This window comes from Ovis aries, chromosome 21 (assembly GCF_016772045.2).
Source record: "Ovis aries strain OAR_USU_Benz2616 breed Rambouillet chromosome 21, ARS-UI_Ramb_v3.0, whole genome shotgun sequence".
NCBI lineage: Eukaryota > Metazoa > Chordata > Mammalia > Artiodactyla > Bovidae > Ovis > Ovis aries.
In genome coordinates, this window is record NC_056074.1 from 19,032,206 (window position 1) to 19,055,514 (window position 23,309).

Here is a 23,309-nt window from a genome sequence, read left to right on the forward strand (position 1 = left end):
TACTTTGGCCACCTGGTTCAATGAGCTGACTCATTGGAAAAGACCCTGATTTTGGGAAAGATTGAGGGCAGGAGGAGAAGGGGACGACAGAGGATGAGACAGTTGGATGGCATCACCAACTCGATGGACTCTGGGTGGACTCCAGGAGTTGGTGATGGACAGGGAGACCTGGCGTGCTGTGGTTCATGGGGTCGCAAAGAGTTGGACACAACTGAGCTACTGATCTGAACTGAACTGAATGCATGGTACAAGACTATGCTATTATGTTACACTGGCAAGGTTTGAATTTTATTTACGCTACTCGTTGGCTCTGTCAGTGAAGTTACATGAGTTTTCCCAATCTTAGTTTCTTTGTATGTAAAATAGGAGAATAATTGCACTGCCTTCTAAGGTGGTTGTGAAACTTAATTAAGATACTGAATTAAGATAATCCAAGCAGAATAATTAGTAAAGTGCCTTGAAGAGTAAAACTCTCAAAAAATTTAACTGCTGTCATTACCTGCTCTCTTTTTCCTTCGCATTCATCTCACCTATGCCAATAACATAAGATCGTATTGGACTTTGTGTTTCATCTCACCCAGTGTGAGCAACATTGCTCTTGGATGAGCAAACCTGGGTAAGAGAATCCAAGTTATAAATGATGGGTCCTTCGTTTACTACTCGATGAGATTGAGGAAGTTTTCTCATTTAATAGACTATTTTAAAATAGTTTTGGTTTTATAGAAAAATTGACTAGATAAGCTATGACTCTTTATTTGCCCATCTCTTCAGTTTTAGGGCAGTGATTTTCCTTTTGACCTCAGTTCTCTGATGAAGCTAGAAAAGCTGGTCCTTAATATGTTCAGCTATTTTCTTGTTATGAAGATGGGAGTGATAATGTCCAAGCTTTTAACATGTCTTGGAAGAAACCAAAAATCTCCCATTTGTTTTAACCTCTTGGAGCTCAATGCCATCCTTTACAGACTTGGAGCCTGCTTTTTTGGGATCGTCACACCACTGGACTTATGCTGGAACAAGGAGGCAGCCTTGATGCCTATAAGCCCAACTGGTGCTCAAGATCTGTGGGGTCCACTGGAACCAATACCCAAAAGCCTCCACCTTTGTCAGGCTCACCAGGAAGCCAAGAAACTTAATCTCTGTTGTAAGTGTGTAAGTACCCAATTTAGGGTAATAAAAGCAATAGACCAGAAATGGTTGACCTAGGGTACAGATACATTCTCAGAGTTCTTCTTAATCCAGTTCTCTGAGGAGTCACTATCAAATCATTTGCTCTGGTTCATAAGATTGCTGCAGTTTTTACCATTCAAAAATGATATAGAGAAACAGATTATGTTAATTCAAGGGTGGGTCTCCCGAAAAGAATTGATGCCTTCGAAGCTCCACTGTTTCAGTCATCTGATTCAAATAATTCATTGGAAAAGTCTCTGATGCTGGGAAGATTGAGGGCAGAAGGAGAAGGGGGCATCAGAGGATGAGACTGCTGGATGGCATCACTGATGCAAGGAATATGAACTTGGGCAAACTCCGGAAGATGGTGAGGGACAGGGAGACCTGGCGTGCTGCAGTCCATGGGGTCACAAATAGTCAGACATGACTGGGCAACTGAAACAAGATGTTGCTGCCCAGGTGACAAATTGAATGCAATTTGAACACGATACAAAGCACTGTTTTCTTCAGAATAACGCTAGACTCAGGAAGAGATAAAACTCTAAATCTTCACAGCTTAATACAATAGAACTTAGTCACACAAATTCAAGTTGTGTATTCCTGCCTGGTAGAGACTCTCCACCAAATATGTTTTAGGAAACTAGGTATCTTCTCTCCTGAGGTTCTTTGATCTTCCTAAGCTGCCATGCTCATTAAGAACAAGAGAGAAGGCAAAAAAGCTGGAGAGATCACTTTTTGGAGGGTTTTGGAAGACAGATGGATTGGATGTGAAAATTAGCTCTACTCATCCACATCCTGTATGGATGCGATGACGTGATTTAAAGTTTCTGACTCTCTTTTGTCTCTTATTTAGTGCAATAACACCTAACTAAAAGCTGACAAATGAAATTAAAGAATGTGACTAAAGTCCCTACTTGGAGTTTAACACTCAGCAGTCGTTTAATCACTTAGCATTCCTATCCTTTTTATTTTCTAGTATTTTGTTTACTAGATTGTGTAGACTGTATATGTGGGTGTCTATGTAAACAAACACACACATGCATATATACAGATAACTTTCTGCATGTATGGTAATTTAGAGCTTTTTGTTTGGTTACTTAATAGCTTCCATTGCACTTTCAGGTCCTTTCTATCTCAAAACAAGTATAAAGGATAATAGGTGGTCAGTTCAAAGCAAATATACTGAAAAATGAAATTGTCACTTGTAAGTAAAATATGATTACCTGCAATTTCATATGGCTCAACTGAGTATGTCACCTTATAGTCTGAAAGGGTTATGAGGTAGAAAAAGGATTTGTACTAGCTTCTGAAGGATGGAGAAGATCCAAATACACAGCAGGTGGAGAGGGAAAAATCTTTCCAGAGACTAAAAATTGGCCCTGTTCACAGCAAAAACATTTGCAATTGAACGTGCCGGCTACAACTTGCCTGGTGCTGCCCAAGACAGGCAAAACTCCCACCTCACTGCTGATCTAATACACTCAAATTCCATACAAGAAAATGACTTGTTACTTATCAGTCGTTGCTTTAATTTTTATTCATTCTGGTTCACCTGTAGGCAGCTCTCGGGATACTTGATAGGACAGTGTAAAGTTACTGAGCTCTTGTTCTTTATGAATAATCTTTTTATTCTCTGGACAGTTGTTTTATAAAGGAAGACTCATCGCAGTACAGTAGTTAATTCCAATCAAGTTTTCCACTACAGTTTTCAGGGTGTAAGTTCTGCTCAGGCATCAGTGTAAGGCTGTTTGCTGTGCCTTTTATGTCTCCAATCAAATCATGCCTAGGGAACTGTTTGGTGCATAATTTAAATCCCATGATGCATATGACAAGTCTCAGATCAGGGTCCGATCTTTATAGCTAGTGAAAACATCTGTAGCAGGTGGGAGACTTTCTATATTGCGAACGTACTGTGAAGAGTAGGTATAACATAGACTTCGAAGTCTTTGGAATAGAAACCTTTGGTGTGAAATGAACGCTCTCACACATTAACTTGGACACTTAACCTCTTACCTGTTTATAAAGCAGTCATATAAGGACACTTAATATAAAGCTAAATGAATTCATAATGAGCTTGTGATAATAGTGATAAATATTTGTAAGTGATAAAACAAGTTTACATACAAGTTTGGTTTGGTAAACAGATATTAAGCTGTTATTATGTACCAAACACTCTCTGATTTATAGAAGAATAAATCATGATCTCTGCACTCAGAATTCTTACTGTCTAGACATGAATTCAGCAACAGGCAATCCCAATTTATCAGGGAAAGGACCATTATAAGAATCAACACTTGGCTATACAACAAGCAAGTTGTTATATGGAGGCAGTAACATCTAATCCACCTAACCTCTCAGCTCCACAGTGAGTCACAGCACTTGCATGCTAGGATACCAGCAGCTGTAAAACTCACACAGTCTTACTAGTAGGAAAATTACAGGATACATTTACTAGGGGAAAAAAACTAGTTATATGAAAAAGAAGAGGGGAGAAAACTGCAGGCAGAAAAAAGAACACAGAAAAGTAAGGAAGCTGGAAATAGGAAGGCGTGTTCTGGAAAGCTCAAGGAGGTTTCTGAGGTGAGAATGTATGAATTTCTTGTTGCTGCTGTAACAAATTTAGTGTCTCAAGCAAAACACAAATCTGTTGCCTCAGAGCTCTGTAGATCAGAGTCTGGATGCAGTGTGGCTCAGCAGAGTCCACTGCTGAGAATTCCACAATGCTGAGATCTGGGGGTCAGCAGAGCTGTGTTCTTTTCTGAGGCTTTAGGGATAACTCTGCATCCAAGAGAGTCCAAGTTCATTCAGTTGTTAAATTGTTCAGCTGGTAAAGAACTAAGGTCCTTATTTCCTTGCAGGTTTTCAGCCGGCGGGGCCAGTCTTTGCTTTAGAGGATGCTCATATTTTTTTCTCATTCTTTTCTCTTGCTCTTCCCTCCTCTAAGCTTGGAACATGGTAAACACTCTGAAAATATCACCTGTTTTTATTTACTTGTTTACTGCCATAATGTATGAACAAATTACTCAGGAAGCCCAAAGGAGAAAATGACTCAGATGGTGGAAATGTATGAAGAAATAATCAGTAGTTGACATTTAAGTTAGTGCTAGAACTTAATAAATAAAGAAAGAAAATCTCATCCAAAGGGATTGAAATAGACACAAATCGTCATTTTCAAAATGAAGAGTGCAGAGAATGATTTTGTTTTTAATTATTGAAGTTCGTAAGATGTACTGTGGGAGTAGGAAAAAAAAGCTGAAAAAAATCAGTAAGATAAATTGAGATCTGATTTGATGAGTCACACCAAGGTATCTTTAGAAAACACATAGGGTCTATTTTTTTTTGAATAAGTAATATAACTGAACTGCAGGGCATCTATTAATATTTGTATATAGAAGTTGGACTATAGTAAAAAAAAAAAGGGCAAAGTCTTAGGCTTAAATGTCATACTATATAAAAAGGAGCTATTAAAGATTTATTGGAAATAGTGATACAGTAAGGAATTTGTTTTGTCAGTAAATATTTTTTAAATACACTGAAATTTATTTTGAGTTGCTTCTAGAGTTAATATCCCTGGATAATTACTGTGGCACTGATTTACTCTGCTATTACAGATAAAATCATTTAATGTCTTGGAGTGTTTATTTAAAATAAGAACTTAAAGTATAAACTAACCTGCTTGGTGTTTTTGTTAATGTGATCCTATAATGTCCACGGTGATAAAGGACTAAAATATATCTTGATGCTTATTATCTAATTAGATATACCAAGTTGAGCCTGCTTGGATGGGATAAAATATGACTCAGAGCCCTGAAAATCATCAAACCCTACACAAATTTCACTTGCTTGTATTTTGCATTTTTCTAATAGAGTAAATACATGTTATATTGCTCCTGTAAACAAAGAGTTGACTTGTCAAACAGCACAAATCCCTTGAAAGTAGCTCTGCAGTAAGGCACACTGCATTTAAATGACTTTGCTGCTCCTGACACAGAATTCTTGTTCACTTCATTTTTCTTCATTAACATAATATCTCTATTGCAAATGAAAACTGTATGTAGGCCCCAGATTTAGAACCAGAGCACTGGACACTGAGTTCCATGGCTGGCTCTCAGTAGCGTCATGGGCAAAGCAACTCATTCTTAAATTTCTATGTCATCCTCCCTAAACTGAGAAAAATCACCATTCTTTTAAAGTTGCTGTGAAGACTAAGTGAAAGTGAAATGAAGTTGCTCAGTTGTGTCTGACTCTTTGCGACTCCATGGACTGTAGCCTACTGGCCTCCTCCATCCATGGGATTTTCCAGGCAAGAGTACTGGAGTGGGGTGCCATTGCCTCCTGCAGAGGATTTTCTCGACCCAGGGATCGAACCCAGGTCTTCTGCATCGAACCCAGGTGCCTTCTTCTGAGCCACCAGGGACTAAAGACGGTAAATCCAAAGGGCTTCATGAACAGAAAGAACTGTTTTTAAAAACACATATTTAACAAGTGGTAGAGTGTGCACGTGCTCAGTCATGCTCAACTCTTTGCAACTCCATGAACTGTAGACCCCCCCAGGCTCCTCTGTCCGTGGACTTTTTCAGGCCAGAAAAGCTGGCGTGGGCTGCCATTTCCTACTCCAGGAGATCTTTCCAACCCAGGGATCAAGCTCGTGTCTCTTGCATCTTCTGCACTGGCAGGCGGATTCTTTACCACTAAACCACCTGGTAAGCCAGCAAAAGTATCAGTATTACTTTGTAAAACCTCATGAAAAATGTTATGTCTTCAGATTTGGTAAAATTAAAACACCCCTATAGAAAATAGCCTCTGTTTATGGTAGATTTTTAAGTATGAACACTTGGAAACTAAGGCTATAAAATAGACCATAATATCTACAATTCATTTCTAAATGAAAATTTCTAGGTGCTGTGTACATTGCAACTTCAAAAATATATCTTGCTAGTCAGAACTGAACTTTTCAAGATTGAATTAAGCATAGATAATTCTAGAGAAGAAACCAAGATCCTATGGATAGTTGCTTTAGAAAAAAGTCTAGAATATACTTTGCATATTGGTGTGATTGTTTTGATTCCGATATTTTTTTGAGGATTCTATTTTAGCTCTCAGCTCCAAGTGACTTTTCTTTCAAGTAATTTGAATTTTTCTCCATTTCCAGATGCTCAAAACATATAAATAAAATAAAAAATTGAAAAAAGGAGGGAAAAGTTTCCAGAATAAAAGTCATCTCAGAAGATAAAAGGATAACCCAATTAATATTGCAATTGGCAATTTTACTAGTATTTAAAATAAATTCTTAGCTCAGAGTTTAAACCAAAAGTGGGGAAGCAGGGAAGAAGTCAACTTCTGTGTATACACTGGTCTTTTTTTAAACAATTTTAAGTGCACCTTACTTTGAAATAAATATATAGCCTAATTTTATCAACTAGTTCTTTGGTCTTCTCTTTTACAAATAATGAGCCCTCATTATCTACTTAAACATTTTTGTTGCATATGAAAGATACTGTTTTAGATCAATTTTCCTGCAGCATTTATACCTTATCTTGAGTAAAACCTGGTTAAAATTATGTTCACTTATTTTTTGTAATTAAACTTTTAGCTTCAGTATTATAGCAACTTTGATAATATATAGAACAGGTAAGAATTTTTACCTGTTATCTAAAATATCTCCGGTTGATAGGAAAATAATTTACTGTGTCCACAATTACTTGCAGTAAGAGGGCAAATGCACTCTGACTCACAATTCATGCCTTATCAGATGCATACTTATGGCTGATTCATGTTGATACTTAGAAAAAAACAGCAAAATTCTGTAAAGCAATTTTCCTTCAATTAGAAAATACATTTTCTATAGTGCTACAAATTTTGATTTATGAAATTTAAATTTTAATTTTGCACATTTTAATTTAGTTCAGTCCCTCAGTCATATCCAATTCTGCAACCCCATCGACTGCAGCAGGCCAGGCCTCCCTGTCCATCGCCAACTCCTGGAGCCTACTCAGACTCATATCTACTGAGCTGGTGATGCCATCCAGCCATCTCATCCTCTGTTGTTCCCTTCTCTTCCTGCCTTAAAACTTTCCCAGCATCAGGGGCTTTTCCAATGAGTCAGTTCTTTGCATCAGGTGGCCAAAGTATTGGAGTTTCACCTTCAGCATCAGTCCTTCCAACGAATATTCAGGACTGATTTCCTTTAGGATGGACTGGTTGTATCTCCTTGGAGTTCAAGGGACTCTCAAGAGTCTTCTCCAACACCACAGTTCAGAAGCATCAATTCTTCGGCACCCAGATTTCTTTATAGTTCAACTCTCACATCCATACAGGCCAATTTGTACATTTACAGACACGTAAAACAGCAAACTAAGATGCAATAAGCAGTTATATTTTATACATCCCTTCTTTTAGGCATGCTGGTTAACTGTACAGTTTCTGAATCATAAAGAAAAGAAAAGAAAAACACAATCTCAATATATTTGAGAAGTTGATGATTTATTCAATATAGTAAAAGAAGATAAGGTAAGGTAAGGTAAGGTAAAGTTGCTCAGTTGTGTCCGACTTTTTGAGACCCCATGGGCTGTAGCCTACCAGGCTCCTCTGTTCATGGGATTTTCCAGGCAATAGTACTGGAATGGATTGCCATTTCCTTCTCCAGGGGATCTTCCTGACCCAGGGATCGAACCCGGGTATCCCACATGGTAGACAGACGCTTAACCGTCTGAGCCACCAGGGAAGTCCTGGTAGGATGTATTTCATAAGGTTGTAATTAGGTTTAATTATATCTAGATAGAGATAGAGCTATATGCCCTATTATATAGTAGCATGCATCAAATAAATAATTAGTACTTGAAGTTTACTTTGTCTGATAAAAAAGTGTCAAAAATAATTTCTCCAAAAAATAGGAAATAAGGCAAAGTGACTTTGAAGATAATCTATTACACAAATAATAACTAACTTCCTGAAAACCTGAAAATCAATTCACTTTTATATTATTGAGCTCTGATTATTCACTGGGCATGAGTAAAGCTATGGGAGATTTAGAAAGTGCTAAGAAAATCCCCATTCTTTCAAGGAACTCAGACTGATCTCGAAGCTACAATTTCACTGAAACACTTAAATATCATGGCATAATAGAGACAAAGTGTTTTGGAGAAATCAATTCTGACTGAATGGTTTGTCATTAATAATTTCAGCAACAGAGGCCATCAATTGATAGATTTCTGTCTTTGAACCATTCCTCTCTTAAGCAGTATTTTTTCTATTTACAGGGGAATTAATACAGGAGGGCCAGTGAAGCCTTTTTGATAGTTATAAAAGCTTCTGTGCATCCTGTTTTGTAGAAAGTTTATTTCTGCTTTATTTTATTACATTTGCTGTTTTTTTTAATAAAATGTTTAAACATTCTTTGAGCTATTTTTTAAAATTCTTGCACTTTTTAATAAAAATTAATTCCAAATACTTTTCAAATTCCATCAAAAAAAATCTAATAAGTAAAAGTAATTTAAAAACACATTTTTAAAAACAAATGTAAGCAAATTACTTAAAAGGTATTTTCTTAAGCACAGACGATAGACTTGGGGGACAATGGGTCCAGTCTTTATCCCTAATAAATATTATGATAAATTTAAAAAACTAAATTGTATTTTAAAGATATTCCATGTTAAAACTGAAGCACTCAACCCAAAAGGAATGGAAATCTGAAGTTGTTCTTAGAAGCAAAAACAATTTCCCCCCAAACCTCTAAACAAGGCTACTTTTAAGAAGAAAAACTTCTGATTTTACATGTGCTTGTTTGATTTCTCTTTAAAAAGTCATCAACAAAGGAGCTATTTTGCAATAGCATGTCTTATCATCTATTGAACCTGGAGGAGTTCTAAAAGGTTTCTCAATTTTATAAGTAGACTGCCGCGGCATTTGTAAACCAACATTAGTCAGAAAAATCTTCTATTCCTCTTTTGCTTTGTTCCATCAAGATTATACTCTTCTGCCAGACCAGTCAAAAAAAAAAAGTGAGAATGCTTCAAATGTGATCTAGCTTGGTATAAATACATATACTACATAGGACTAATTTCAGAGGATGATATTATATTTGTAGACATTTACTAAATTGACTAATATTTAATGTAACTTGGCTTTTATTATACTTTGATGCTAAAATTATTTGCCCAAGAGTATGTGAATCCACTAAGATACAGAAAATAAACAATGCCATTCACTTGTATTCAAACTGATTTAATCTATAGTGTGATAATGAATTAATAATAAAGTGATATCAGTGGATTTTAATAAATGCCTTTCCAGTAAAAGCATGTACCAAAGTAAAATTAATGCCCAAGAAATACACATAGTTGTCTTGACTTTAAGAGCTGGGTATCAAAATATTGAGCAGCCAGATATTGCCTTTATAGGGATATTTATCAGCTTGAAATTGTTTTGCCACGACTAATTACAAGTGCTGTTTGTAGCTTCAATATAAGGGACAGATACTCAAGAGACTTAACACCGAAATTGATTAATTCACTTCATCTTTAGCAAATTGCAAATAAATTGATTTGGCATATATAGCAGGAATATCTTAACGCAAACGTGGCCTCCTCTATTTTCCTAAGGCATCCCTAATTAGAAATGACATTATTATTACATTAAGAAAGGAAAATTGGTATAATCATTTCATCTTCATTTCTGCAGAACAAATATTTTATTATACAGTCTCAACAAAGTGATGCTATATTGCGCTTCCACTCCAGCACTGAGGCTTACCAATTCAAAACAGTAAAATCCGAGAGGCTAGAATAATAAAGAAATGATTGGACTATTCAAATTCACCAAGCCATGAAGTAATTGAAGTAACAGGCACCTCTCTGTTAGTAAATGACAAAGAATGTCTTTTATTGCTGTGGTTGTTATTCTTCCTTATGAGGTAAGATACCTGCTTTCCTTCAGTTCCAAGCCCCTCTCCTTGAAGTCTCATGTACAGAAAACTGACATGATTCTTTTATTTTTAGCTCAGTTAAAAATAAGCCTGGTGAAAGGATCCTGATTGAGTTAGAGGAGAGGCAGTCCGATTATTTTAAACAAAGGAGAATTTTCAGAGAGAAAAAAATATGCTATTTAAAAGTTCTTTGTGCAATGTCTGCTGTATAGTAAAGGCTCAATACATGTTACAGAAACATTAATACTGGTTCTCAGTTATGGGCAGGGGAAGTATAGCCATGTGTGGAACTGGTAATCAGAAATTTTATGTTTTAATCTCAGTTCTGAGGAATGTAATTTGAGAAGATTGAATTGCTCCTCAGAATGTCACAGTTTCATTTGTAAAATCCCCTGGAAAGATGTCCCCTATTCACTGGGGTTTTCTCTTGAGTGAGGTAAGTAGTACCTTTGGTGCCCATGTTAGTCAATAAATGCCAATTCAAGCACCATTATCTTTTGTGAGTTTGGGGGTATCATTCTAATTCAAACAGAAGTGATACAACCTTGGGAATTCACCAAAACTCTGTTTCTATACCCATCTCAGGAAAGTGTTGTCCCTTCTTGGGGAAAAAAAAAAGTTTTAGATGAAATGTAACAGTGCCTATAATAACAGTTCATGAAGTTGAAAGCCCATTTTAGATTCAAGGGCTTATTATAGTAGGTAGACATTTTTCCAATTTCCCTTTGTCCCTAGAGACCTTTTAAAAAGCTAACAATAACTCAATCAGCAACTGGGAACCATAAACTAAAAAAAATGCATTCGAACATCATATAACTTGATACTATATTGGTGTGATCTAAGGTTAATAATAGATTTTAATGCTACTATGTAAATTATGAATGCTATATAAGTAGATGGTTAATGTGATTGAACCTCTTTGTTGAAGAATAAAAATGACTGGGAATACTTATGATCATAGCTAGTGCCTATGGCTGCTACTTCTACTGGAGTCTGAAAAGCTTTCTCCTACAATGGAACCATGCTAGAACCCTTTCAAATGTAGCTGATCTGTTTGTTCATTTTACATTTCTAGTTAATAAATTATTAATGTAATTATTCTCATCATATATATGTAAAACTCAGAAAGTCTATTCTTCACTAGGCTAAAATACTAAACCACTCCCCACCCCCCAAAAAATGTCCAAAATATAACCTACCAGGGACTTCCCTGGAGGCCCAGTGATTAAGGCTCCATGCTCCTAGTGCAGGGTTCAAGGGTTTGACCACTGAGGAATGATCAGTGAGGAATTGAGGTCCCACATGCTGCACATGGCCTGAATAAAACAAAAATAAAATAGGAAGTAAAATTCTAAATATAAGTTATTTAAATAGGACTATTGGGGAATGTAAGACCTTACCAGCAGCAGGATTTAATGATAATCATGAGGACCTACATTTTTGAGGCCTTTAAGGACAAAACAGAACACATATTTAAGGGAAAATGTTCAAGGTCACATATCATGATTAACTGTCATTGAATAAATCTTTCTCTCATTTCAAGAAATCTCTGCACGGAGATTAAAAAGCATGCTGGTTGAAAGCAGTAAATGATTTACTACAGAGGAGACTCTAGAAGGAAAGTGGCACTTAGTACTGAAATGTTATGGCCAACTTTGATGAATAATGGCAGGAAAGCAAGCTTCCCTCTCTCTTTTGGCATGATTTATTATATAAAACCTTCTTTCAGGTGAGTCTTTGTGCCACTGATTCACTTTGCAGACCTCACATATAATAGGCTGTCCTTCTGTGTATTTGCTAATTTGGACACTTTCAGTGTACTGTGTTACTCTTCAGCTTTTTTTTACCCCTGAAATTTACCTATATTTAGAACTTTAAAGCAGAGAAGGCAATGGCACCCAACTCCAGTACTCTTGCCTGGAAATTCCCATGGATGGAAGAGCCTGGTAGGCTGCAGTCCATGGGGTTGCTGAGAGTCAGACACGATTGAGCGACTTCACTTTCACTTTTCACTTTCCTGCATTGAAGAAGGAAATGGCAACCCACTCCAGTGTTCTTACCTGGAGAATCCCAGGGATTGGGGAGCCTGGTGGGCTGCCGTCTATGGGGTCGCACAGAGTCGGACACGACTGAAGCGACTTAGCAACAGCAGCAGCAGAAATCTAAAGGGGGCATTTTGGATAGGAGAGACAACCAGATGTGTATGTGTTGGTGGGGGAGTAAGGGTACTTGATAAGTTCAGCATACATCCCTAACCAACTTTGAGGCTGCAGATTCATGCAGGAGAGACCTGAAAAAGTCCAAGTTCTGTACCAACCCAGGTTGAATGTGTGGCTGCTGACACATGTAGGACAGATTTGAGGGGATTTGCTGGAAAGTGAAAACTGGAGCAGACTCAAATCCTGCCTGAACTTTGAAGATGCACCCAGTACACATATAGTTAAATCAGTAGTATGGAATCTTTACTAGGTCCAGGTGCATTTGAGCTCAATCTCTGACCAGTCGCTGGCTTATGACAAGTTATGCTGATAATTGGGGGCAACCTCTAAAAAACAAAACAGAAACTCCAGGGACCCAGAGGCTGCATGATGCAAGAGACACAGCTTCCACAGATGAGGTCTGGGCCAGGTGAGTTAGCAACAAAGCAGCTATGATAGCCTTACCTAAAAAAACAAGTAAAATCTAGAATTGCTGTACTGTACAATCTAAAATGACCAGTTTTCCACATTTATGAAACATATAGTCAAAGATATGATTTTTCCAGTAGTCATGTATGGATGTGAGAATTGGACCATAAAGAAGGCTGAGGACCGAATAATTGATGCTTCCAAACGGTGATGCTGGAGTCCGTTGGACAGCAAGGCCATCAAACCAGTCAACCCTAAAAGAAATTAGAACTGAATATTCATTGAATATTCAGGGGATGAGATGTTTGGATGGCATCACCAACGCAATGGACATGAGTTTGAGCAAGCTCCAGGAGTTGGTGATGGACAGGGAAGCCTGGCATCCTGCAGTCCATGGGGTCACAAAGAGTTGGACATGACTGAGTTACTGAACTGAGCTGATTCATTGGAAGGACTGATGCTGGATCTGAAGCTCCAATACTTTGGCCACTTGATGCGAAGAGTTGACTCATTGGAAAGGAAGACCCTGATGCTGGGAAGGACTGAGGACAGGAGGACAAGGGGGCAACAGAGGATGAGATGGCTGGATGGCATCACTGGCTCAATGGACGTGAGTTTGGGTGAACTCCAGGAAATAGTAAAGGACAGGGAAGCCTGGTGTGCTGCATACCATGGGGTCATAAAGAGTCAGACATGACTTAGCTACTGAGCAACAACTTGAAACATACAAAGACGGAGGAATGTGTGACATTCAAGTAAGGGAAACAGCAATTTTGTGGAGGACTAAACCCTTAACTAGTGAGATCTATGCCAACTCTGGGTAGTCAGTGTCAGAACTGAATTTCAGTACATCCAGATAGGATGGAAACCCAGTACTACCAAATAATGCTTGGACAAGTAGCAAGATCAAAGTGGTGTTTTATAAATATTCATTAGACAAATTTATAACCTATATAATCAGAATTGAAAAACAGAAGTCAAGACCAAGAAAAGCAAAAGTTATTTTAAACATAGATATGAAATAATCAAAGTCTGAATCCCATACATCTTAGATACCAGTTTAGATCCTGTAGGACACATCTTTCTCTAAGGTCATTAACCACTTGTGTTATGCAAGCCACCATGACAACTGATTTTGCATGAACACAGACTAACTGTGTCTATGTCTTGCACCTAGTGGTTTGTTGAACCAGCTCCTAGGGGCTTCTGGAGCTGCTACTAGTTAAATATCTGAGAGCACTGAGAGTTAGGTGTTAAATCACCATGGCTTGAAATGGGATTTGGTGGAAGTGTTTCTATAACACAGTTAAGGCAAATTCAATCAATTCTGTATTTCAGAGCTTTGTTCTTTTAGCTTTCTTTCTACACTTTCCCTTCTTCCTTCTCTCTCTCCTTCCCTCCTTCCATCTCTCCTTCCCTTCCCTCCTTTCTTTTATCCTTCTCTCTCTCTGTCTCTCTTTGTCTTTCCTGTACTTGGAAAGCCAGTTTACCAGTCCACCACACCTCATAACTCTTCTCACCTTACGTTGTTTTTCTTTGCCTCCCTGCTGCTGAGGAATCTGAGAAACTATGGCTTCACCTGGTGGGTAAACAACTTGGAAAACCAGGGCTGCTCGTGCCTATAGGGGTGGACATTTTACTAATGGGAAGCCAAATCCCATGGATGAATTACTTCATTCACTTGAATCCATTGCCTTAAAATGCAATACACATATCCTTTTCTTTAAAACCATAATTTGGTCTTGAAAACAACAGCGACAAGTAAAACATATCTTAGGCAAAAACATTTTTCATTAATCGCAATTGACAAACTTATGATGCATTTCAATGTTACCATTTTTTTTCAGTGTTACCATATTTTTAATAATAGAGAAACAGAGCAATTGTGGAGAAGGCAATGGCACCCCACTCCAGTACTCTTACCTGGAGAATCCCATGGATGGAGGAGCCTGGCCGGCTGCAGTCCATGGGATCGCTAAGAGTGGACACGACTGAGCTACTTCCCTTTCACTTTTCACTTTTATGCATTGGAGAAGGAAATGGCAACCCACTCCAGTGTTCTTGCCTGGAGAATCCCAGGGATGGTGGAGCCTGGTGGGCTGCCGTCTATGGGGTCGCACAGAGTCGGACATGACTGAAGTGACTTAGCAGCAGTAGCAGCATAGAGCAATTGAAAAATAATGTATATAGTTTATACAAATAACAGCAACATATGTGAAATGAACAAAGTTTTCCAGATAGTGCAAAATATTTCTTTTATGTTCCAACAAAGAAAAGAAGACTCAGTAGTGGGTGGTTATTAGTGAAAGAGACAAGGAAGTCAGTTTTTTAGAATTTGTTTTTCTTTCCACTTGACTAAATGGCAAACTTATTGGAGCTCATGGTTTACACTCAACCTGTACTCAAGAAATACATCTATGTCGAGACACCAGTTTTAGGGCAAAACAGAAACTAAATACAGGTTATGTCAAAACATGGAAATAGTGGAAATGGTGCATATGATGACAGAATGCACACGTCTTGAAGAGGTACCTCATCATCTATTCAATTGGTATATGTATATGAAATAAAATATCTTAATCTTTATTAAAGTACAGTGCACAATTCAAAAATTTTTCCTTTGATATTCTCAGAAGCTACTATATAAAGTACACTTGTGATTGTGTTACTGCCTGAAACCATAATGTCAAAATCCTAATTCTTATAGCATAGGCATGCCTCATTTTATTGCATTTCACAGCTAAATGCACTTCTTTAAATATTGAAGGTTTGTGGCAACCCTTCGTCAAACAAGTCTGCCAGCACCATTTTTCCAACAGCATTTGCTATATTATGGCAATGCTATTTGCTATAATACAAAATGTTATTTGTAATTTAGCATGTTATTCTCTGCTGTCTCGAATTAAACACACAATATCTCCTAGGTATGCTTATATTTCTTTATTAGATTGTGTAAAGAAGCTGTTGAATTGGAAACATAAAAATAGTGGTGTATGTCTCAAGAGCTATCATGAGGAACAGTAATTGAACCTTTACTGGACAGCCACTGCATGAACTAAGTGTGTAGTTTGGTTTATCTAAAGACAATCCCTTGATATTGAGCCAACACTAATGCTTGGTCCAAATGGTATCCAGATTTTTTCATAGTTCCTCTCCCTCATTTCCTGTTTTAATTTCCTTTTCCCTCTTTTCTACTTCCTTGGAGTTATGTTCTGCAATAAAGTACCAGCAGATAAACCTTATTCTTGGTCAGTTTTCTGAGAACTTGACAAGAAGTCTTAATCTATATAATTAAAACACATTGATATTTTATTTGAAATCAGTTTGTTAAATATTCTCTAAGTGCCCATGTTATAAATACTTGGATTAAAGGTGATTTTTAAAAAATAAAAAGAAAATATAAGAAAAAAAATGATTCTCTCACATCATTAGAAAGAAGTGCACTATAACCATATCTATTTATTTGTGAGTGTTTTACTGCCTGAAACTATTCTGTCTGGGTTATGAGACTGAGTTAGGGAAAAAAAAAAAAAAAAAGTAACCTCTGTCTGCTTTCTCTAGGAGCTGACTTAACACTTCCAGCTAGATCATTGTGTTCTCCCATAGAACAAAATAATCTCAGAGATCATAATCAGAGAATACCATTGTGATCACACTGGAAAAAGACAAATGCACTTCCTCTAGACCATGCCAACTGAGCACACAAACTGACAACATCTGCAGATATGTTGTTCACAAATTTCTGTTTCTCTGTGAGGAGGAACTGCCTGGGAAAATGCGACCTTTGTTCCTGTACCTTTACAAACCTGAGCACCACTGGCCAAGCAAGTCAGTGATCTTAGATGAAGGTTTCCTGCAGAGCTGCAATAGAAGTAAAGGTTTCCTTCTAGTTTCCAGCTCAATCTTAATGTTTTGAGAGGTGTGCCTACATGTGTGTGTCCCCATGAGCACACCATTTGAAAATAATAGAAGCTAGAGTTACTTTCAATCCCCAGGTAGAGTGTAGCCCCAGGAAACAGCATGTATCAAATGTATTCTTTTCAGAAAAGAAGTTAGAGCACTTCCAAAAAGTAAATCAAACTTCAAACTCAAATACACAATCAGAACTGTTACTGTAACCCGTCAGATAAATTTCCCCTAGGTATAGAAATTCTGCAGTGACTTGCTCAGTCCTCCCTGGTCTCTGATCTTAGCCAAGTAGAGAGAGAGAAAAATAAATAATCAGAGCTGTATTTCTTTATTTCCTGTGGTAAAAGTATAATCCTCTTAACACGCAACTTCCCATCAGCTGTGCTGGGTTAATTTGCTTTACTAAATGGACTGGGTTGGCAGAAAAGAAAGGTGATGGATCCAAAGCCATGTAAAAGCTGCAAAATAAAATCAGCAGTTCTCACATAAACAAAAATGAAAAATCCTGCTTTGTAGTACCCCACTCTTACGTCTGACCAGCACCAATAATCTCTTTCTATAGATGATACATTTTCACCATTGTCAAATTAAATTATTATAAAAAATAAAAAATTATAACTTTTTAAATTTCAGATGTGATGTTAGGAGATAGGGTGCACTCAAGAACTTTCCTTTTAGTAGAGAAAGAGAAAGAAATCAATGATGATTACCCATGTCATGGTGTGGAGGATGGAGAAGCCTGGAGCACTGCAGTCGTGGGGTCGTGAAGAGTAGGACATAGATTAACAACTGAACAACAACAACTTAAGCGGCACAATGCAAATATGTGGCTGTGTTGGGCAATGAATGGGCATGTTGGGAGGTAACAGGGATGAGTGTGGTTTGGGATACAGTAGTTAAAGTACTGGTCACATAACTGGGATGTTTGATTTGCAGTCCTGGTCTCTCCTGTCACTTGTAACACCTTCAACAGGTTACTCATTTTCATGGACTTTATATTCTAGTACTGAAAGAGAAAAAAACAAACAGTAAAATGGTAAGTAAATAATACAAATACTTAAGTGAATAGCAACATAAGAGTGTGGAGAGTGTCAAGTCTGGGAGTTTGGGTTGCAACAATAAAGAAGAGAATCATTAGTTATGGAAAGGGTTTTCAGTGAAAAGGTGATGTTTAAACATTAGGGTTAAACATCCAAGTAGAGGAAATAGGCAGCATAAAAGCAATTACAGTGGCCACAGTGCCTAATGTATTCAAGGAGCAAATCTCTTGGAATTTATTATAACTAAAACTTAGTGGGTGAGGGGGGATTTGTAGGAGGTGAAATCAGGGAGGCCATGAATAGCTGAAGAAAGCTGAGCACCGAAGAATTGATGCTTTTGAACTGTGGTGTTGGAGAAGACTTCTGAGAGTCCCTTGGACTGCAAGGAGATCCAACCAGTCCATTCTGAAGGAGATCAGCCCTGGGTGTTCTTTGGAAGGAATGATGCTGAAGCTGAGACTCCAGTACTTTGGCCACCTCATGCAAAGAGTTGACTCATTGGAAAAGACTTATGCTGGGAGGGGTTGGGGGCAGGAGGAGAAGGGGACACCAGAGGATACGATGGCTGGATGGCATCACCGACTCGATGGATGTGAGTTTGAGTGAACTCCGGGAGTTGGTGCTGGACAGGGAGGCCTGGCATGCTGCGATTCATGGGGTCACAAAGAGTCGGACATGACTGAGTGACTGAACTGAACTGAACTGAACTGAATGAATAGCCAAGCTTTATATGACTATTTTAGACATGAAAGGAACATGGAAAGCTAATTTAGGGCTTTGAGTGGAAGCCATGGTGTCTTTCTGCAAAATTAGAAGAAAAATCTGAGTCATCAACTGATGGATAACTTGAAGAATTCTGATGATAGATCACCTTGTATTCTTAGCATACAACTTCAAAAGCATTAAATATCATTTCTATAAACACATCCCTTTTATCTCATTTTTATAAATACATGAACAAATTTCTCTATAAAAATTTTTATGTTCATTCAAAACTATCTCTAACATAAGTAAGTAAGGAGATCCAATCAGTCCATTCTAAAGGAGATCAGCCCTGGGATTTCTTTTGGAAGGAATGATGCTCAAGCTGAAACTCCAGTTCTTTGGCTACCTCATATGAAGAGCTGACTCATTGGAAAAGACTCTGATGCTGGGGGGTTTTGGGGGCAGGAGGAGACGAGGACGACAGAGGATGAGATGGCTGGATGGCATCACAGACTCAATGGACATGAGTCTGAGTGAACTCCAGAAGTTGGTGATGGACAGGGAGGCCTTGAGTGCTGCAGTTCATGGGGTCGCAAAGAGTCGGACACGACTGAGTGACTGAACCAAACATAAGTAAAAGCCATCCACAGATTAATTGCAAACCTAACTAATTGCAAAAAAAAAAAAAAAAGCAACAACAATACCAAAAAACCCAAACTTAGTAACTGCATCCAGTTCCTAGAAATTTCAATATAGATAGTCTAAACTAGAGATTTAAAGATCAGCAGCTAAATTTCTGGGCACCACAAACTACAGAGACTTAACTTTGGGATCTGTTTAGAGTGAATGGAATTAGGGTCTGACATGGTGCAGTGTAACATCTTGTTGTTGAACTAGTGAAGGGAGAAGTGAAATGACTTGGCAGCTACCATTAATTTCAAATGCTACAGAAGCCACCAAAAGAGAGTGAAGTGGAATTTCAAATATTATCTGAAAAATCTTCAAAGGGCATTTTTGATGTGATCTTCTATGGTATGGATCCACAAACATGATATCTTTCAATACTCATAATAATATCTTTTCAGTACTCACACCAGTCCTTTTGTCAAGAGATAACATCACAGCTGCACATATCTACCCTTGAAAGTTGGCAGTGGGTGCTGCCCCATTTTAATCACAAGAACTTGAAAGTGGAACTGCTTTTCTCTTCATCTAAAATCATGTTTTGCTTCCAGAAGGAAGATAAGGAACAAAGAGCAAGAAGATGAACACCAAGTATTCAATACCTGTGATCATAAATCTAAGATTTATATATACATATATGAAATAATTCATATATTTTATATATTTATATGATTTATATATATCATATATTTATACTATTTATATGTTATAAATCTAAGATATATATAAACCTACGATATGAGATTTATATATAAATCTTAAATTTATGGTCACAGGTAGTGAATATTTTATTGTGTTCATCTTCTAGCCCTGTGTTCCATATCATCCTTCTGGAAATAAAACAGACTTTTAGAAGAAGAGAGAAAAAAAAAAACAAACAAATAAACAAGAGAGAGAGTCCCTTGGAGAGCCCAGAGATCAAATCAGTCAATCTTAAAGGAAATCAACCCTAAATATTCATTGGAAGGAATGATGCTGTGGCTGAGGCTCCAATACTTTGGCCACCTGATTCAAAGAGCTGATTCACTGGAAAAGACTCTAATGCTAGGAAAGATTGAAGGCAGGAGGAGAAGTGGATGACAGAGGACGAGATGGTTAGATAGCATCACTGACTCAATGAACATGAGCTTGAACAAACTCCAGGAAATAGTGAAGGACAGGGAAACCTGGCATGCTACAGTTCATGGGGTCTCAAAGAGTTGGATATGACAGGACTGAGCAGCAACAGCAATGATAAGTTTATATATATGGGTCATATGTATATATATATATCTTGATATTATATATGTTTATATATAATCTTAGTTATATGTCATATATCTTATTCACATGTAATAGATACAGTGTTTTATATATGTTTTATAACATATGTACATATATGTATGCAAAAGTTTGTGTGTATGTGCGTATAGCTTTAACCCACATTTCTTATTCACATAAAATGTTCATGTAGTAAATATCTGATGGCTGATTATTGGTTTTGCTTTATTTATGGTTTCAGCTTTAAAGTCAGTAGCATGTGAGACATGTGAGTGTTTCAATTTGATGAGACATATGGCTCTGTCAACGTAATTGTGACTTCTTAGATTTTCTAGTCTGGCCCTATGGAGCAAATGTCACAATCAACAGACCATATGCTTGGCTTTATTTCAGGAGTGTATGGAAGAATAATTGGAAAACCTGAGGGAAGTGTACGGATGTCCCCAACAATGAAGGCGTAAATAGGATGTATAGATATTCTTTATAGCTATAGTCCAACATTGTGGATCTTTCCATGATACACTGCATTTAAATAAAGCCAAGACAGTACTTTAAAATAAAAGTGAAAAGTAGGCAAAAACTGGGTAAACTCTTAAAAATTATCTTTCAACATTTTTCATTACAAAAACTTAGATTGGAAGAGCTTAAATAAGTTACAGAATGCCCTGGTTGTGTAGTTGGTTATAATGTGCTCACTCAGTCCTTTCTGACTCTTTGCCACCCCATGGACAGTAGCCTGCCAGGTTCCTCTGTCCATGAACTTTTAGAGTGGGTTGCCATTTCCAACTCCAGGGGATCTTCCCGAGCCAGGGACTGAACCCATGTCTCTTGAATTTTCTGCATTGACAGGCTAATTCTTTACCACTGAGCCGCCAGAGAAGCCCTTTGGTTGCTTACAGCAGGTGTTATAGTTCCAACACTCAGCACTTACAATGCTTGATAAACAATCTATTTAAAAATTGTCAGAACTTTAGTTTTGATCTTCAAATGTTTACATGGGTTAGGTAACACTGTATCTTAAATCAACTGTATAGAGTAAATGGAAGGTGCCATTTATTGCTGGAGAAAACGTAACACTTGGACAGGGTGAGGAGCAGAATCAGAAAGCACTAGACAAGAAATCAGATCAAATCAGCTTCTCCACAACCACTTTTGACCCTCGCTTAGTTACTGATTTGCAATTTTCTCATCTATGTTTAAAAAAATATGTTGATCTGATTTCGTGCTTTCTCTCAGCTACCTACTGGCTGTGTGATATCAGGTAACTTATATAACATTCCTGAGCTGAGTTTTTCATCAGTAAAAATGAGATAAATATTCCTACTTGATAACATTTTGGTGGAAACTCCATAATGTGAAAAACATTATGGAACCAATAAAATGTTATATAGAAATTTGTCTTACTAAATCAATATCATAATTGAATGTTGCCTCTTCTGAGAAAGCTTCTTTGGATTCAAGACTGTTTGAAGGTTTTGAGCCCTCCCATATCACACTCTGCATGCACCTCATAGGACAAATAGAAAATACAGGTTTGGAATTTATTAGAATAGACCCTGAAGAAAAATAAGGTATGTATAAACATGTCTAGGTGGTCAAAGTTCCATCACATAGAAGGACAGAATTAAAATAACTAAAGTTTTATTTTTCATCTTTACAGCCACTTTGTTTAGTTTTATCTAAAATGTAGTTAAAATGGATGGATATGTATACATTTGAATGCAATGTAGAAGAGAAGAACAAGAGCAGAGGTGTACATTGTGAAGAAAAGTGGGGGCTGTTGCCCAGATTCTTTAAACCAATGAGGATATTTGCAGTTTGCATAAATGATTCTAGGGGTATGTATTCATTAGAAAGCTCCCCTGATAGCTCAGAAAGTAAAGAATCTGCCTGCAGTGCAGGAGACAAGAGTTCAACCCCTGGGTCAGGAAGATCCCCTGGAGAAGGGACTGTAAACACACTCAAGTATTCTCGTCTGTAGAATCCCATGGACAGAGGAGCCTGGCAGGCTATAGTCCATGGGGTTGCAAAGAGAGATACATGGCTGTACAACTAACACTTTTCTTTCATTCATTAGAAAACCCATTGGAGGAACGAGTTCAGTTTAGAGACAAGTGTTCAGGAATGCTTAACCTAGCGTTATAGTGAGAATGAAGATGGAGGTGATAGGTTAGATGAAATAAATATATAGGAGATAAAGTCTGCAGGTCCTGATAAAATGAGAGGGAAGGAAGATGCAGGAGTAATGGGTGATTCCAGACTTATAAATTGAGTCTCTTAGAAAATGAGGATTGTGAGAAATAAGAATGGGATGGAGTCAGTGAAAGTGTATCAGTGTCATGGAATTTGCCTTTGAAGTACTCAAAGGAATCCTGGGAAAGGGTACATATTTGGGTGTTATTTATATTGGTAGAAGTCAAACTGTGAACGTGATAATAAGTTCACCTTGATTTAAAGTAAATGGAAATATATCAAGGACTGAACTCCAGGGAAGAGTAAAGTTGAGAAAACAAGAGAATAAAGGGAATCCAGGAGAAACATCATAGGTGGATTGTGAGAGAGCTTCCAGTGAAATTGGTTATTCATATCTAAGATTCCTCTAATAGATTCAGTATCTGCAGCAATATCAATAGTAACCACCCTGTGCTAACCAAGCGTGCTATCTGCTCTGCTGAATCTTTAAAATTCATATATCAGCCCTCCGAAGTCATAAAATCAGTTTCTGGATTTGTAGTCTCCCTGTGACAAAGGAGAGAAAATGTCCTGGGCAAGAAGACCTACAGTCCTGCAATTTCCCCAAGAAGAAAAGACTTCTGATGTGAGGTTGAATCATAACAGAATTCAAGATATAATTCTTAAACCTCACAAATGCTTTCAAATATCTCATACAGGTTCATTTCCCAAGATAAAGTTTGCTGATACACAGCTTTCCATCTAAAATAGCTTATTTTTTCCAACAGAAAATGAACAGAAGTTCAGTTAAATTCAAGATTG